We start from the raw sequence: 14,196 nt of genomic DNA, 5'->3' as shown, positions 1-14,196 counted from the left end.
TAAAATAAGCAAGATACAAGCTAAAACTATCAGAACACAAGCTAAAATAAGCAGAACACAAGCTAAAACAATAGGAACACAAGCTAAAACGAGCAGAACACAAGCTAAAATAAGCAGAACACAAGCTAAAACTTTAAGAACACAAGAAAAAAATAAGCAGGATACAGGCTAAAATGAGCAGAACACAAGATAAAATAAGCCCGAAAAGTCACATTGCTCCAGGTTTCTTGCAGTTCACAGCACTTCCTCTGTCATCTATGGGAGGAGTATTAAACCACTAATCTTCCACTCCTCCCTGGTATTCTACTGTATTACTGGTATTAACGCTCCAAGAGGCCAAAACAGCTAAAACAATTTAGGGAAGTCATTGGTCATCAAGAAGGAAGTTTCTGCTGCTCTCACCGAGGGTTTTTCAGTTTATTTATCCTGCAGAACGACCAGCAGCTATCAGGATTTCCTGCATGGTGGGGATGAGGATGTGGATCAGCAGGATTACTGACAGCGCTTGTTTGATTCCTGACAGCCTGGTGGAGGAGGAATTTCTCAGGAAGAGGAGGCTGTAGTTACATTTCCTTTAAAGGAAGGGAGCAGGGCTAATGAGGAGGTCCGGCCTGCAGTGACTCAGCTGGAAACTCCGAGGGCTTTTCTCCCTTTGTACTACTGATACGAAACCATTCTGTGAGGTCATCAGTGTAGTTCATGAAAGGCAGACCACCGTGAAGCCTCGTCATTTCTCTGTCTTTTCTCAGGAAATCATTGCAACTTATTATCTTTTATCCTGATTCTTGAACAGGATCACACATTAAAAAAAAAAAAGTTATGACAACAGGAAGTGGGCAGATGAGGTGTCTTCAGTCCACCACAGATCTGAGAAGAGGTAAGATGGTATAAGCGTTTGAACCCTGAATGCAGGCATCTTTAAATACAAACTATTTATTTAATGAATAAAACGAAGAGCTGTCGAGGCAGCACAACTACTTAAATGCAACACTGCTACTCAAAGAGGTGAAGCTGAGACAAACCATAAGTGGCTGTGAACAGCACACTGCAAAACTGAACCACAAAGTGTGGAGCAATCATGTAGAGACACTGAATAATGTGAACAGCATACACCTGGCAGGGAGACAGCAGGATCAGGTGAGAGTGGGAGGAGCCAGAGGTAAAACAAAATACAAGAGTCACAGAAAAGCTGAATGAATGATCCTAACAGATGCATCCAGAAGACAAAGGTTCATGCAGTATTCCCATTTTGAATTGTTTCTGATCCGTCTTTACTTTGCAGGATGGAGAACACAATGAGATACGACACAATTTGGAAAAGTACGGTATGAAACATGGCAGCATGGCATGAACTAAAGTTCATGAGGTTCTCCTCAGGTTGTGAGGAGAACACAAGTCACATTAGCACCAGCAAACTGTTTTTTTTTTTTTTTTTGTTCAAATATGGAGAATGGTGTCTGTGGGAATCAGTTTTGTTTGGTGGCTTCTCGGACTGAGGAAGTCCTTTGAATGAAGGACGAAACATCTCAACAAAAAAAGAAACCGTCCAGATAACCTGAATGAACATTGTTGGATTTTAAACCTGGATTATTGAGCATGAACTTTGGTATAAGGGCATTACATTCACATACGTAACTGAGTGTTGGAAAAAGAAAACGTTTTCTTTTCATTTCATTTACCCTTTATTTATACAGGTAGTCTCATTGAGTCACGAGAACTCATTTTCAAGAGAGACCTGTTTTTGGGAGCAAATGGTGGACCTCCTCCAGGGCCCAGAGTGGGGCAAATGAGAGTGGAGGCAGGTGTGGATGTTTCACTGGACCCGGGAGTTGAACCTGTGACTTTCCAATCACAGGTCCATCTTCTCTAATCTCTGCGCCACCACTCCCCTATGTGTATATAATGTAGATATTGCCTAAATAAAAATACAGCTGCCATATAAGTACTTTTTCACCCTTCAGCACATTTGAATATTTGTCCATTTGCAAGAAAACACTGCTCAGAAACTAATTAGGGCTTTCAGACTCATCCCATTCATCTAACATCTAACACCTTTGCTATGTAGGAACAAAAGTTCATCTATATTTTCTGGACTGAGGGTGGAATGCCTCGCCTCAGTCAGTCTCCCAGCAACACTGAGACCACGCTCAGAAGGAGTGCTTGTTGCTGGGACTGCTAGCAGCCTCTTGGCAACTGGAACTAGCTCACCTGACCTCTCCTGCCACAAGCTGAGAAGAGACGGGAAGCCTTTCAACTTACAGTCGTATTGTAGCACCAACTGGCGGCCCCATGGCTTCGTGTCGCAACTGTCCTTCCCCCTCTCCTCCTCTTTAACACAACTCCTGCAACCTGAACACCTTGCAACCACAAGTTGTCCACCTTGATTTCTTTAAGGGGTTTCAAACATTTGATAATGCCAATACAAAAATCAAAGCAAAATATGTTCTTGTTTTTAGTATTTCACCTTGTTTTACGGCACCCTTATTGTTTTATACACTACTCTTATTTTAACTGCATTTTTACAGTAGTTTATTGTTATTATTGTTGTATCTGTACTTTATGTTCAGTCTGGAACAGGTCCAAATGAGTCCTTGTGGCTCAGTGAGACTAACCTGTATAAATAAAGGTTGAATGAAAAGAAAAAGTATATATTCTACACTGTTTTAAGAAATTTTCTATAAAAAAAGTAAACAAACAAAAACTATATATATATATATAATTATTATTATTATATTCTTATAACTATATATACAAAGTATATATATATATTTATTTATTTCCATCCTATGTGTTTATTTATTTATTGCCCTATTGTACATTTGGTTCCTGCTCCTGATAACTTTTTATCCTGTGTCCCAAATCAGGAGTAATGTTAAAAGTTGACTCCCATCCCGCACGAACTTTGTGGGAATCACGTGACCCATGGATTCCTGAAAAAACGTCCTCCTACTAGTTCAGACTGACGTCACACCATAAAAGTTTGTCTCCCTCTTGTGGTGTTTAATATAATCACAGCAAACTGGTTTTGTTTAATTCATTTTTATTTTTAACATTTTTAACAAAAAATAAATAAACAGAAAACACTTTGTGTCCACAAAAGAAATATTTAAACTTAAACGAAAAATATATTTAAACAAAGTGAGGCAAAAAAAAAAAAGTGTATTTCAAAAGTAATACAATTACATTTGTATTTTGTTGTCTGTGCACAGAAAAGTAATACAACAAAATAAACACAACAATAGATTTAGATTTATTGTGTTGGCTTGTTTTGTGAAAATCAACCTAAGTAACAAAAATTAATTAAGTATGAACAGAAACTCAAATAAGAATAAAAACTTCTCAAATGTCTGATAATTATTTTATTTAAATAATATTGAATAAATATTTAAATAAAAGTATGTAAAAAAAACTTATTTAAACATGAAACTATTTTAAAAGCTACATTAATTGTGTCCTTTTGTTTTGAAAGTTTCCCTTTTATGTTGTTCAAAAACAACAACAACAACAACAACAAACACTTAAAACAAGTTAGTCTTTTTTCATTTAGTTCAACTTTGCTAAAAGTAACATAACGGTAGCTAAAAGCTAAATAGCACAAGCTAGCTACAAGTCAAAAGAAACAAAATAGTAGCTAAAGCCAGCCAACCACTGGCTAAAAGCTAGGAATGTGACGAAACAATAAGATATTCAGGTCAAAAGTAACTTTAAATGAAACCAGTTCAGGATGGTTATGAAAGGAGACACAGGGTCAGAGGTCATGGTCATTAGAGCACTAGCTAAAAGCTAAAAAAGGTACAAAATGCTAGTTAAAAGACATTTCAAAAATACAAGCTAGAAGCTAAAATGTACAAAATGGTTCCTTAAAGTTAAAAGCAGCATAAAAGTAAACTTTATGATTGTTAAATAAATGTGAACAAAACAAAAAACTGTGTTTTATCTGCTAAACTGAATGCTTGTTAACCATGCTTACTGCTACTTCCGGTGTCTGACAGGAAGTTGTATCTATAATCATTTATACAGTAGAGCCCCCAGGATTAAGGTGGATATAGAGTGTACCAAGCGGTTAGAGGTAAACCCTTTAAAGCATAATTATTTACTGTAAACTTGGTTAACAAACTGATGAGACAACGAATAATTAATACACAACACTAGCTAAAAGCTAAATGTAGCACAAGAAGACAAAAACAATGTACCTAAGGCAGTTTTTTTAAGTTAAAAGAATTGCAGAGATCTCCATTTCTATGGAGAAAAAAATTAGTAAAAAACATATAAAAGTAAAAAAAAAAAAAAACAGCTATCTGCTGAACGAGCTGAAAGTTTTGATTTCTGAACAGCTAACAAGCCCAGCTTAAGCCTCTTCAGACTCTGATCTTAACGCTCAGAGAAACTGTTTGATCTGTTGCATCTAAAATGACACCTGGAGGAGTTCTCTTTGTAAAGCGTCAAAGCGTTCGTACGATGAGGAGACGCTTCTGCCGTGTGGTCGGAAACAGGAGTTTACTTCAATAATTCTGTTGTCTTCGGGTCACATCAGCAGTAGCAGAAGCATCTAGATCTGGGTGTGGGTGCTCCACCAGGTAAGGCCTCCAGCACCTCTGTGACCCTGGATTTACTCAGACCCTTCCATCGCAGCAGGTCTGGGATCAGATCCAGGTCTTTGCTGCAGACAGGAGGAAAACAAGGATCTGAAGCCGAGCTGAAGTCTATCGGGAACTTCTGGGTTGGGTTACAAACTTTGTACAGAGCTAAAGTTCGGCTGGTGCTGACCGAATGCCGGCATACCTGTTTTTTCCACAATCTCTCTGTGAATTTGCGAAGGTGATCTTCAGGGAGTCGATGTCGTCACTCTTGAGCACATCTGGAATGCTGAGCAGCATCACGGTCCGACGCCGAATCCCAGGAGCCTGAAATCAAAACCGGGTCAGGGTCAGACCTTCAGACGGGTCAGAAGAATGAGACCCGTCTTAAAACTCACCAGCTCTGAGATGGTTCTCTGAAGCTCCTCTGTGTCTGAGCTCACCGCCTGATCGACAGCCGAACTCCAGCGCTCCAGTTTCTTTGGTCTCGTCCGGATCAGGTGTTTCAGGTAGATGTGAGCGATGATGTCATAGGCCTCAGTCATCACCACCTGAAAGACAGAAGAGTCGTTTAAATGTTCAAATAAAACAGCGTCAGGTTTATAACGAACCCCTACAGTCAAACTTTTATTCTCACCTTCTGTTCGTCTTTAAAATACGACTTATGGGGGAAATAACCCCGTAGTTTGTTGAACAGGTGGAGCTGACTACTTCCTGGTTTAAAATAATCTTTAAGGTACATCTGCAAGACAGGAAAGGATTTTTTTTTTTACATTAAAATACATATTTTATATTTCTGTATAAAAATGTTCAACTTTAAAAATGTACCTCAGCAAGCTCAGTTACTATTTCCTCTAGGAGTTTCAAAATAAGAGTCTCCATGGCTTTGAGCTCTGACACAATGTCTTGGCTGCTTTTCCCTTTGGACTGAACATATTTCCTAAAAATCAAATGGAATAAAAACACATTTTATCATCTTTTTGAACTAATGTCAACAAAATATTTCACCTCCGGATGAACCTGAACAGGTTTGAACAGACGAATACCTGAGTTCTTCACATGTTCTCAGAGTCTTCAGGAAATGAATCGTTTCCACATTTTCCTTATTTTTTCTCCAGATCTGCATTGTTTCTGTGAGAGTATCAGCCTGCTCTTTAGCGTAGCTGAAAACAAAAACAAGATGAGGCCTGAACGGTTAAACGGGTTAAAACCGCAACAAGGACACAGTTAAAAAGTAAAACCATTTACCAAATATTTTAATTGTTTTTATATAAAAGATGGTACAGAAATGATTCAATCTGCCTGTGCAGAACCGTTGGCATCATTAACATTCAGCTGCAGCTTGACAGGTTTTGAAAGAATTTGCCAACTGTGAAAAAATAAGTGAATTGTAAAACCTGTTTGTACCCACCATTCAAAGTTTACACGGGCGACAAAAAGTTGGATTTTACGTGACTTAACGGCTGTTTTTGCATCTTCAACAGTTTTGATAGAATCACAGGATTTGTCCTTAGAGTCAGACGATGAAACTTGGACGCAGTCTGAATCCATTCGAATCGATGCACCTTCTTCTACAGTCCGTACATCAGAACATAGGTATGTTTGTCTTCTTCCACCCAGCACATGTCTCTCTGCTGTGGGACTGATGGTTTTCTTTAAAAAAAAAACTCAGAGTGCAAAATAAACCCAAACTCTCATTGACTTCCATTAAATCTCAGCGTAGTTTTCTCTTAAAGGAGGAAGTGACGCTCTTCGTTAGGGAATTTTCGGTCAAGGTTTTATGGATGTTTTTAACTACTATAGCTGAGAATGTTAACTGCCCATGAACCAGGTGTTTAACAGAGAGAGCTGGATGAGGAGCTGATTTGATACTGCAGGCGCAACCGACTCTCCAAGGTCACCTCCGAGTCTGTCTGTGAGCTTGGAGGAGCTGATAAGGTTATAAAAACAAGCCTCGCACACTGCCCGTGGCAGATTCTCCTGACTGGGCTCCACGCATGTACTTCCTGTATATCTGTGTAACCTGTTGTGAAAATCTGTCCTTGCAAGTTAAACCAGTTAAGAAATTTTCTGCTGTTGTCGAGTGTGGCGCCTTATCATATTAGTAATATATGATAAAGATGATAACATGATAATGATAAAATGATATTTTAATCCAACACTCTTTTTACCTCATCATAAAATTGTAGAAACGTGAAAATGATCCTGAATGCTATCAGGGAGCGAGACACAGGTGTGTGGTTACTGTGGTGACCCTAATGAGCCAATGGCAGCAGCTTTAGCTTTTCCTTTGATTTAGCAGTTTATACATGCAAACGTCGGCCATTTTGTCCGCTTAGATTATTAATAGAGGCAGTCCTGAGTCAGGAGGCTGATGTTGGAGTTTTAACGATTAAAATCAGACTCGTACCTTTTCCAAAAGTTCAGCAGCTCCTGAAAACAGACGTTCTGCACCTGATCGTGGAGTCCCGGGCATATGTTTTGAGCTGTACAGGTCATGGCACTGAGGCACTTTAAGGAAGACAAAAACGACAGGAAGTGTCTTCATTATCTGACCGCGGAGGTAAGCGTTAAAGGAGTCTGCAGAAACAACAGCTTCTGTCGTCGTTATGTCCAAACGCGTCTGTCTCACCTGAATGATGTCCAAGTAAAGGCCGATGTAGGCCTCCTCGTCGTCGACACACCTCTGGGTTCTGTTCATGTGCAGGATGTTGGACAGAGACTCACTCAGCTCCTTCTGCAGAAACACCCGGGAATGATTCATCATTAAAGCTTCTCATAAAGAATTCAGGATTAATGGCAGTGAGGAGGTTTCTAAATCGTTCTCACTGTCGACGTCCGTCCGTTTGTCTTCGGCTCATGTTTCAGTTCGTAACTCCACAATTCTTGATCTGTTTCAGCAGTTCACGTCTCAAAACGTTCGGCTCATTCAGGACGTTCCTGCTGTGACTTTTGGTGTTTGTCTAATTTTTACTTTTTGAAATATTTAGTTTTGTCGGCCATGTTTGTGTCATTGAAAATGAATGGAACGCTCTACCTCCTTCAAAGCCTTTAGCTGTGTACAACCTTTTACAGATTTTAGCTTTCGCTACTTTTCCTGCTTTTTTCTTCTTCTTTCTGCTCATTTCAAAAGCTTTAGCTTATTTCAGCTCATTTAAGCTTTTCTCAGCTTTTTTCAGCTTCTGTCTGCTAAATTCAGCTTTTTTCTGCTCTTAAGATACTTTTTACTCGTTTTTCTGCTATTCTTTGCTACATTTAACCATATGTGATTCTAATTTAATCTTCTGATGCTCATTTCAGCCCGTTTCCACTAATTTAATCTTTTTTTATCTATTTTGGCTACATTTGTTGCTAATTTAATCTTTGCTAATTTTCAATTTTTAGTTACCCACTGAGCCTTTCTCCAGCTTTTTCAGCGTATTCTGCTCATTTCTGCTCCATTCAGGTTTTTTCCTGCACATTTCAGTTGTTTTTCTGCAGCTTTCAGCTTTTATTTTCCTGTTTTCAGCAAATGTCAGCTGTTCAAACTCAGCTGGCATTAACAGTAGAGATTAAACTTCTTCAGCTGCTTTCAGCTGAAATCATTCAGCAACAAGAACTCACATTTCTCAGGTTAAAACTAGTTTTGTTTTGATTTGAATTCTTTGAAAGCAGAACCGGTTTTCTTACCTGAACACACGGAAGCAGTTTCTCTCCGGCCTTAGCCTCCCATTCTGTCAGCAGAAGTGGGTCAGGACAACCGAGCTGCTCCTGCCTGGGAAAGTACCACAATTACCACGATCGAACTACTGCAGGTAGTTTCACTTCCACAGAAACAACGAAAGGAACAACAAAAACAACCTCTTTATTATAAATATTCTGTATCAGTCAGGTTAGGATTATAATTTGAGGGTCAGCTAATTCCTGCTTCTGAACTGCCCGCCTGATAACAAACGTGTGTGCAGCTTCAGATTGTTGCCATACGGTTAGCTCCAGGTAATCTTATATGCTGTTTTTTGTAAACAGCTAAGTAAAAATCATTCTGTTCACAGGAAACTAAACTCTCTGATAATTCTTAAAACCCTGTTTTATAATCTGGTCACTTTAGGACGAAACACAGGGCCGAAACACAGAAGTTGAAGCCACAAAGGACAGTGCAGTGTTTAAGCTCCGCCCCTCCATGTAAACGAATAGGAGGGACATTTTTCCTTATTAAAATTTTAAAAATAACTCTTTTTCAGGTGTTTTTACTGATAGCGCTTACCTTGCAGCTTATTCAAATGTATGATTTGTAACCCTCCTGCTGCCCTTGAGTCAAAATGAATCGGAGTCCTGAGAGATCATTTTGACACAAGGGCAGCAGGAGAGCTAACGATGTTTAGTTTGAAGTGGAGAAATAGCATTTTCTGAGCATAGAAGGAATTAATAAAATCTGCTAAAGAAGCCAAAACTGAGTTTTTGAAGCTAAAAGCAGCAGAAAGCTAAAAGTACAATGTAGCAGAGCACTAGCTTAAAGATGGAAGTAGCAAAACGCTTGATAAAAGCCATACGTAGCAGACTGCAAGCTAAAAGTAGCAAAAGAAGACAAAAAGTGGAGTTAGTGCAGATTTCAACAAGAAAAAAGTTCTGAAGGAAGAGAGGACATCATGTTTTTCAATGGGGAAGTTGTAAATAAAGTTAAATACTTAGAAAAGTATTAAAGTTACATAAACCAAAAGTCACAGCAGCCATCTGCTAAATGAGCTGAACATTTTGATACATGAACAGCTAAAGTAGATCCAAGTCTGCAGATGTAGTTTATTTATAAAAACAAAACAACTAATGGAAGTTAATGGGGTCACAAGCTTCAGAAGAAGCCCCACCTCAGAAATGTTCGTAAGACCAAGTTCATCAGCAGAAAGCAGCTCTTGGAGGAACCGACGTTCTGCAGCAGATCGTGCAAGTGGTCAAATGTTCGGCGATGGCAGCCGTCGATCCGGTTCTTCAGGTTCTCTCCAGACTCTGACGAGCAGAACCTCTCCAGCTCAGCAGACACAATTTCCCTCACGGTCACCAGGTGCTGCTCCAGGTGCTGGTCCAGATCTGCTGGAGGTTCTGGGAAGTCCTGGGGCTCGAACGGTTGCAGGCATTGGTCTGAGTCGGGCTCGGACCCTTCGGAACCATCAGATCCATCTGCACGGGCCTGGAAGGAACTGAAGAGAACGTCGTGGAGTTCCTGCGGGCACCGAGAACGTTCTTCTTCTGCGGCGTTAAAGACATTAAAGGGTTTTCAACAGTCAGAAACACACGAGCTGCTCACCCTGCTGCTGCCCTGGGGTCAAACGTCCACTCAGGTCTCAGTTTAAACACCGAGGTCTCAGAGGTCACTTTGACCCAAGGCCAGCAGGAAATGACTCTCAGCTACTACCACATCAAACCTCAGCTCATTATCTGAAAATCTGCTGAATCTCTAATCTTTAATCTGAGATTAAAGTTTGATTAGCAGCTAGGGACATTTTGAACCGAACTGCTATAGATCCTCATCCAGTAACTACTGGAGATATTTTGCTAACAGACCACAGGTTAAAACAATAAGACTGTTTGATCAGGGAGAAGCTGTCCTTACAGATTAATGAAGATTTTTTTTTTATTGAGTCAAATCATCACCTTTTCTCTTTTGATGCATAAATAGGAATCCAGAGCAGACAAAGAAGCTCTCACCGTCCTGCAGGTCGTTGTGGTCCATCAGAGGTTGTTTGCTGTCCGTCTTCAGAAGCTTCTTCCTTCTGAGGACCTTATGAATCTTTTCCTTCAAAACCTCCATGTTTACCAGAAGCTCCCTGAGAGGAGAGGCAGAGACTGCAGCTTTTATACAGAAGGGAGTGATTTTCCACACACACTTTCACTTTCTTTGTGTAGGGAGGTGCACGTTCGGGAATTCCCACAACAAGAAGGTTTTTAAATAAATGAAGGATGTGAGTTACTGCTACTTTCACTGCACAGCTTTAAATATCATTTAGTAAATATTCATGGCAGTAGCTGCTGATTCCTTACCTTTAAAATGATTTTATTCAATCAGACTTGGAATGCATATAATCTGCCGACTTCAGTAATCAGTTCAGTGATTCATAAGATATTTTGCTAACAGACAAAACCAAGTTCACTTTAAATAGTTTATGCCAAAGTTTAATATCTGGTGTTTATCAGGAACGACCCGGGTACTTACAGAGTGTGTTCCTGGCACTTATCAGGCACCTCACTTGACATGGCGATTGACAGCTGCATAGTCTAAAGTCCAGTTTATTTAAATCTGCGTAAAAATACACTGTGTACAATTACTGTGTAAATATTTAAACTCAATCTATTTGTCTCTTTAAAATGAGCCTTGTGTCTCAATCAGACTAAAGAAATAAAAGATTAAATAAATATATAGACATAGATATAAATCTAAAATAAGATTTAGAATGTAACTGAATGACATGTCCATGTAGAAATAGATCAAGATAATTCTAGATAGCTCATGAACAGTTTAAGTACAGGTATAATCCAAATGAATGTAGATGGTGCAGCTGTAGGTGCATGAATTGGTAATTATAGATCTAGAAGAATCTAGATGGCTTAACGTAGTCAAGGACAAGTTCAGAATTATAGATCTATATTAATGTAGAACGTGAGATGTGATAATTGTAGATTTAGAAGAATCTAGATGGCTTAATGTAGAGATAATCAGATGTGCAGAGTTAGCACACTAAGACCCATCTAGATTCATCTAGATCTGTAATCATTTATGCACATTTGTCTTTTTTATGTTGAGCTATCTAGATGTATCATCAATTCATGCACATCTGTTTTTACATGAACCACATTAATCTAGATTTTTAATTATGTAAGCCCTATATTTCTGCTAAGCGGTCTACATTAATCTAGATCTAGAACTTTCTAGTTATGCACATCTATTTCTTTTAAGCTCTACATTAATCTAAATCTACAATTACCTATTCATTCACATCTATTTCTACCTTAAGCTTTCTACTTTGTCCTAGCTCTATAATTACCTATTTCTGCGCATCTAGATCTACGTTGAGCCATCTAGATTAATCTAGATCTATATTCATGCATCCATTTTTTACCTCAAAATAGGTAATTATGATCTAGGTTCATGTAGATAGAACATTGTAAGTAGATCTAATGTAGAAACCTTGAGGTACAACTGTGCATGAATATAGATCTGGAAGAATCTAGACAGCTCAACATAGACATAGATATGCAGAATTAGGTAATTATAGATCTAGGTTAATGTAGATAGCATACAAAGCAATCTTGAGGTGCAAATACAGGTGTGCACAAATATAGATCTAATTACAGAATTATAGATCTAGATTTGAACAATGTAGTTTATGCATAGATGTGAATAAGTAATTTTAGATTAATTTTAATATAGAGCTTAACAGAAATAGATAAATTACAGATCTAGATTAATGCAGACAGCGTAACAGAAATATAATGTGCATAAAAGTGATAAATCCAGATTAATGTAGTTTATTTAGAAACGGGTGTGCATAGATTAATGTAGTTTGACATAAATTGATCATCATAGATCTAGATTCATGTAGAGCTCAACGTTTTCAACATCAAAATGTGCATAAATTATTACAGATCTAGATTAATCTAGATCGCTCAACAGACGTGCATAATTATAAATTTAGATTAATGTAAACGTAGCAGATAAAAATCTAAACATGGATATCTACATAAAAATCTAGATAATGTAAACCACTGTCTTTAAAGTATTTCCATACGTACTTTATTTATAAAACATAAAATATCAACATGACTTCCTCAAAAGTGTAAAAAATAAATTCACACGTAGACTTTTATCTTGACTTTTTATTTCTCTACGGCCACAACTGTCCTCCACAAAAGTTCATTTTGCATAACAGTAGTTCAGCAGCAGAGGGTACAAAACACGTTTTAATCTTTTCTGTGTAAAAATATCTGCGCACGTCGCAGCTGTGCCCTCCTCTTAGTGCAAATGCTTCAAATCAAAGTTAGGCACACGAGACACTTAAGTGCTGATGGCTAGTTCAAACATTTTCTGGTTTGTTTCCAGTTGGTGATGCTCCGCTGCAGCCTGCGGAGGTCCAAGACAACAGCAACTCCACTTCCTGTTTTAATCTGTAAATTAAGACCCCTCAGTTCACCACATCTGGATTATGTTTTAGCTTCATTAATTACGAACGTGAATTAATCTGTTGGGGACTTTTCTCTTAAAGAAATAAAAACCCACAGAAGTCACGGAAATAACTTGAAACTGATTAAAAAAAGGGGGAAATTAATTAACTGAAAGATTAAAAATAATCTGAGCACAGTCTCAGCACCTCTGGTGTCTTCAGTCCATCATCAGTCAGTCTGCCTGATTAAAGGGGGACAGGTAGTCACAGGGCTGTTGGCCATCATGGTGTGTAACACACTGAACATGGACCAGAGGACAGAGTTGTCTCCGGAGCTTAGAAAGACGATTGACCTCATGTTAAAGGTAAAGATCATCTCCGACTGCAACTCAGATTATTCAGGGACAAGAGACAACATCCCTGGACGTGTCCACAAGAGGACAGTTAGTGACAAATAGAACAGACGGACAATACAAGTGGCAACTAGGAGTCCAGTACAGAGATTACAGGTGAACTCGAAGGTCAAAGGTCATCGGTCAGATCACACCATCGGTCTGGGACAAACTGAACTTGATGGACGACGACCGGAGGACGCCAGATCATAAAACAGACTGGACTTTGCCACAAAGCTCCTGGAAGAATGTCCTTTGGACAGATGAGACAAAACTGGAGCGTTTTAGAAACAAGTCCCATCAGTTCTGGGTTCAGAGCCAACAAGGAAATGGACCGAATTTTAAAACCAGAGCTAATCTGAATAAATTGTTCTGTGGACCCTAATCCGTGATTTACAGCTCCTTCAAACACTGATAGGACACAAGAAGACAATCCACATCCTGCTGAGGCACACGGCGATTGCATACTGCCAGGAATTGGACCTCCAACTCTAACCACTGAGCCACAGCTGCCCCATGAAAGAACAGAAGCCTGTAGCTGCAGAGAAACACTCAGGAGGCCCGGTTCTGTTCACAGGGTGTCCTGAAGACCATCAAGGAATTCAGGAGCAAAATGTGCTGCTCAGTCTCCGTCTCGGGTCCATGGGTCCTCCAACGCGACAACGAGCAAAACATACAACTAAAAACACAAAAGAATGGGTCAGAACCAAACAACGGACCGTTCTGAAGTGTCCTTCTAAAACCTGATTCAAGTACGGTTGAACATCTGAGGAAGGATCTGAAACATCTGGAGAAGAAACCCTTCAAACCTGAGACAGCTGGAGCAATTTGATCATGAGTGGACAGGTGAACTAGAACACCTGTGGACCAGAACACCTGTGGAGAGGTGGACCAGAACACCTGTGGACAGGTGGACTAGAACATCTGTGGACCAGCACACCTGTGGACAGGTGGACTAGAACACATCTGGACAGGTGCAGAAGTCTCAGTTCAGTTAGTTTATATTGCTCCAATCCACAACAAACTCGTCTCGGGGCACTGAACAGAAACATTCTGTAGTAAATTAGTAAAGTTCTCTATCTAAGGAACATCTGTATC

Source organism: Nematolebias whitei, chromosome 21, assembly GCF_014905685.2.
Source record: "Nematolebias whitei isolate Nwh7 chromosome 21, NemWhi1, whole genome shotgun sequence".
NCBI classification, from domain to species: domain Eukaryota; kingdom Metazoa; phylum Chordata; class Actinopteri; order Cyprinodontiformes; family Rivulidae; genus Nematolebias; species Nematolebias whitei.
The sequence above is the reverse complement of the archived record's forward strand: the minus strand, read 5'-3'. Positions refer to the sequence as shown.